Source organism: Mandrillus leucophaeus, unplaced genomic scaffold (assembly GCF_000951045.1).
Source record: "Mandrillus leucophaeus isolate KB7577 unplaced genomic scaffold, Mleu.le_1.0 Scaffold1, whole genome shotgun sequence".
NCBI classification, from domain to species: Eukaryota; Metazoa; Chordata; class Mammalia; order Primates; family Cercopithecidae; genus Mandrillus; species Mandrillus leucophaeus.
The window spans coordinates 13,417,011-13,421,654 of NW_012098097.1; the positions used below are offsets into that span (position 1 = coordinate 13,417,011).

The following is a 4,644-nucleotide window of genomic DNA, read 5'->3' on the forward strand; positions in this document are numbered from 1 at the left end:
TGACCCGTGGCGGGGGCGGCGCTGGGGACAGCAGCCGCACTCTGGGTCCAGCTCCCTCCCACCCTGTTCGCTTAGTGCTCAAGCTCCAAATCACAACTCCCACTGCTCGGAACCCACGATTTAGTTCAAACATCGATGATCAGCCTGACTGGAAGCGGTTTCCCTTGGCCAGAGATGGGGTGGAAGAAAGAGAGGCGGGAAAAAAAGAGAGGCAGCGAGAGAACGATAGGAAGAGAGAGAGAAGCAGCCAAGGAGTCTGACTCGGAGAGGCAGGAAGCCCAGAGCGGAAAACTGGCCTCCTGTCCAAAGTGAGGCGCGCGCAGACGGCGGCAGCCGCGAGGTCCTCGACCCGCGGCGGCAAGCGGGGCGCTTCGCCCATCTTCCCTCCCGGTCCTGCCCCGGCCCCTGGAAACACGGGTTGCAGGTTTTGGCCTTGCTCCTAAACTTCACAAGGTGACCGCTGGCCGAACAGTCCCATCTCTCCGGCCGTTCTGTCTGAACGAACAGCGCGTCGAGGACGCTCAGATCTCCCAGTGACCCTCGCGGGCCGCCCGTGGGAGGCCGCCGACGGCCGCGTCCTTAATCATAAAAAGTCATTCCCGGTAACAAATAGTTTCGTCGGCCGGTGCCAGCGATACAGCTGTTTCTGTTTAAGCTTAAATACTTTCCAACAGTTTGGGCAGTAAAAATAAAGTCGGCCTCAGCCGCCTATAAGTGTCTGGTTTCCCCGCCCTGAGAAAGCCCACCCTCCGCCCTGGGCCCGGGTCGCTCTGCCTTTCCCGCCTGCCCCCTCTTGGAATCCGCTGTCCGCCGAGGATTCGGCCCCAGCCCCGCACCGGCCGCCTCAGCCCCTCGGGCTGGCTTCAGGGCCACTGTGGAAGTGGGAGGGAGGGGGCCTTCCCGGCGTGGGCCGTGGGGACCTGACCCGCCTGACCTCGCGCCCTACCCCCACCCGTGGCAAGCTCTCACGCACCCGCGAAGAGCGGTGGTTTTCCTTCAGATAGGGTTTCTGGAACCGGATTCCCAGAGTTGTGCTTGCCCTTGATGCCTTTACAGACCATGGGGTTTGCACTAGGCGTGCAGGAGATGGTTTCAGTTTCTCCCCGAAAAAGATAGCTTTAGTCCTTCCTCCATGCGTTCTTTCCATTTTCCTTCCTTCCTCCCTTCCTTCCCTCCTTCCTTCCTTCCGTCTCCCTCTCTTTCTGCCTCATTCTCCCTTCTTTGCCTAAATACCTCTGAAACTTAAAGAAATGAAACCTCTGATGCTGGCAGGTGCGGCCCCCTCCTCTGGATATGGTCTTAGGTAATTATCTTAGCTTCCCCACCCAATTCTCCACCTGTCTTCGTGCCTGATGGTGATTATTTCGGAAATGCTTGCTCTGAACAAAATTATCACTTGCAAAGAGTCTGAGTTTGCAAACGTCGGGGAATCCTGCAAAGCCTGTGGCAAAGGTGGAACTCGATTCAGAAGGAAAGAAGAGGTATAGAATAATCTAAGGGCAGGGAGCCTGGCTCTTGTCAGCAGCAGACGCGCTCAGTCCCGCCAAGGAAAGCAAGGAAGGATGAGTATGTCTCATCCCTGCCTGGTGCACCCGCTGCCCCCCAACTGCCCGCGAGAGAGCAGCGTTGCAGGGGGTGTGAAAACAGGTCACCGGGCAACCTCACTCCTTGACAATTTGGAGACAAAGCGGGAGGTGGCGGTCTGAGAAATGGGAGCCCACCTCCCGGGCTCTGGCTAGGTGGGCACGGGAGGAAGTCCTGTGTTCCGGGAGAGGGCGCTAGGAGAGGGGGCTAGCACGCATGGGCGTGGAGGGGGGGAGGTCTGCCGTCATTCCAGCCGGGTCTGAACCAGACAGGTCAGCTGGTGGTACGGTCTTAGGAACCTACAGAAAGAGGATCCTTGTTCCCCACCTTTCTTATCGAACCCCCTTCCCTGACTGACTAAATTCTCGCCACCTCTCTTTTCTCCACACAACCGCTTTCCTGGTTCAAAGTTAAGATAATTGCCTTTCCCACCTACACCTCCCAGGAGCAAACAAAACAAAGTTGTAAAAGACAAGACACGCTACTCTTAATCCCATTGCTCGGCGGTCCGCTGCTGAGGCTGCGGCTGCCAGGTTTGCGTGCGCCGCCTCTGCAGTAAATAAGGTAACTGCTTCCTATTACTTTAGCCCCATATGGCTGCAATTTGAGTGTCTTTAGAGACGGTGCGTGTGTTGGGGCGGGGGATGGGGGGAGTGAAAGTGGAAATCAAATGCTCTCAGATCGCATTTTTATGAAGGAAATTGTCCGCGATTCTCTTAACAGCCACCCCCTCTCCTGAGACTAGCTGCCCCGTTTCTTTGTTTACGGAAATGCGGGCTCCCGCCCGCCTGGGGACACCTGCTGCCCAAACCCCCAGGTCTCCCGCCCTGTTCTGCACTCTTCTGGCGACCTAGGCGCACGGCCCGCGACTGCAGGCCCACGGTCTGCGACCTGCTCCCGGTAGCCCGCCCTACCCTCGGCCCCAGCCTCCAAAAGGTGCCGGGACTCTGCACTCGATACTGCAACTTCCTGAGAGCCCGGAGTTTGGGGGCCCTCTTAGGCCTCCCTGGGCCCGCGGCCCAAAGACTCGTCCTCCGGGAGGGAGGCTGGAGGCTGGCGCAGTCCAAGGAGAGGGGTGGACGGGCCCCAGCGGGACGCTGGGCTCCTGGGTCGCGGGCCAGGCCGGCAAGCCCTAGCGCGTCCTCTAGCTCGAGGATGAGGCCGGCCGGTTCTTTGGGAGCGTTTCAACTCCGCGGCTTGGCGGGCGTCGGACCTGCCCGGTCTTGGCTGCGGACGCGGGCAGATTTGGAAGTCAACCATTTGCCTCGGGCGGGCCGGCAGTGAAGTGAGCGCTGGCGGCTCCGAGGCGTGGCCTTGTGGCCAGTGGCTTACCTCCCGCGGCCCCGGAGCCGGGCGGGCGTCCCGCAGCGCTGCTTCCCCGACGCCGAGCTAGGGCTGGGCGCCTGCCGCCTGCTGCGGGAATGCCGCAGGGTGACCCGACATTCTGGAAACTGGTCCCAAGGCCCAGCCTGGGTGACTGAAAATGAGGTTGTCCAGGTTTCTGGCCTTGGTTCCCGCCGCTAGTTGTTCCCAAGAGCAAGAAGCTCCCACCTTTCCTGTCCCACTTTTTCCTCCCTAGGAGACATCCACAGATCCTCCTTGTTAGAGAAGCACTAGAACAGGCTGCAAAGAATAAGAAGGGGCTGCCTGCCCACTCTACAGGAATCTCCCAGAAGGCTGCACACATTCTAGAAGCCACATTTCTGCCTTAAACCCCAGAAACTGAAATCAGGCCCCCTTTCTTCCCCTCCACAGGAGGAAAATATCCCATCAGAGTTAAGCAACATCTATTGCTTAACTAGTTGCCCTATATCTAGTGCCTGCATTATCCCAGTTAAGATTCACAACAGCCAGGTAACATCAGTTCTACTACCCCCATTTTCTAGATGAGGAAAGAGAGGCACCTTGGGGCCAAGTCACTTGCGCAGGGGGACGCAGCAGGGGTTCTGCCTGGGAAGCCCTAAGCTCAAGTCCCTAAAGCTCCACAGCTGGGGCTTTGGATCCTTGTGAAGTTCAGCTCCTCCAAGGCTTGAGGAAAGAATTCAAGAAAGGTCCAGTGGAGCCTCCTGGAAGCGCAGAGTACTGCTCCAGCAGGAGGACCCTCAGAGCCCTTGGCAACAAGGATGAGGCTGCAACAGTAAAGACGGAAGGGAGTTCTAGGGGCTGATTTAAGTAAACTGGAAGCTGGGTGTTGGTGGGCGGTTTTGCTTTTTTTTTTTTTTTTTAATGGTAGAGAACAGTGGCTAAAAAGGTGGGCTCTGGGGCCAGCCTGCCTGGGTTCCAATGCACTTGCTGGCTGTGTGCCCTTGTGCAAGTTACTTAACCTCTCTGTGTTTCAGCTTCCATAACTATAAGAAAAGGAATATTAGCACGTTTTCCCAACAGAGTCCATGGGGGGGTTCGATGAGATATGGAAGCACCCCCACACTGTCAGGCACAGGTAAATACTCAATAAATGTTCAGTATTGCTGTTGTTGCTGTTATTGGTGTTCTGAGACCAGAACAAGCTCATGGGACCTAGTGATTCTGATTTGAGTGACTTTCCCCAGGAACCCCAGTATCAGCCTAGGCTGTCCCTACTTCTCCATAAGGGGGACGCCCAGTGAGGGTGCTCGACAGTATGCTGCATAGACGCAGTTTTGATTCATTCCTTGGGCATCTTGACTGGTTGGGCCAGGTGGGCTCGCTGGGAAAACGCGCGGGCATCCCCTCGGAGCACCGAAGCCAGGCAAGCTGAGAGGGTGCGGTGCCGCTGGAGCACGCGCACAGCGCGCGAACCAGCACGCATGCGCGCCGCGAGCCGGCCCCATTTCCCACTACCCCCCCACCCCGCGCCCCGACCCCCGCACACGCACACCCAATCCCCGCACTGCTTGCTGGTGCTGCTTGTGTGACCCGGTCCTAGGAGCCCCAGGCGCCTTTGGGGAGCAGAGAGGGACGGTCCAGAGTTGGGCCGGACAACCGCAGCCTGGAAGGAGTCCGGGAGTCCTTGGGTCTGGGCGCTCAGTTCTCACGGTCTGGGGAGAAGGGGCTCAGACGGGACGGGCTAGGCACAGCCAG

At 58.3% G+C, this 4,644-nt stretch overlaps 1 protein-coding gene across 2 annotated transcripts in view; it reads right to left on the minus strand.

Annotated features, from left to right (window-relative positions):
• The window catches only part of CBX8 (chromobox homolog 8), a 7,948-nt gene extending 4,728 nt beyond the window's left edge, over positions 1-3,220 (minus strand). Inside the window, exon 1 of one of the 2 annotated variants that reach the window (XM_011991294.1) lies at positions 2,917-3,220. The gene's annotated coding sequence lies outside the window, so the exon portion shown is untranslated. The remainder of the gene's footprint in view (positions 1-2,916) is intronic. The other variant, XM_011991316.1, reaches the window with a different exon arrangement.
• Between the last annotated feature and the right edge of the window lie 1,424 nt (positions 3,221-4,644).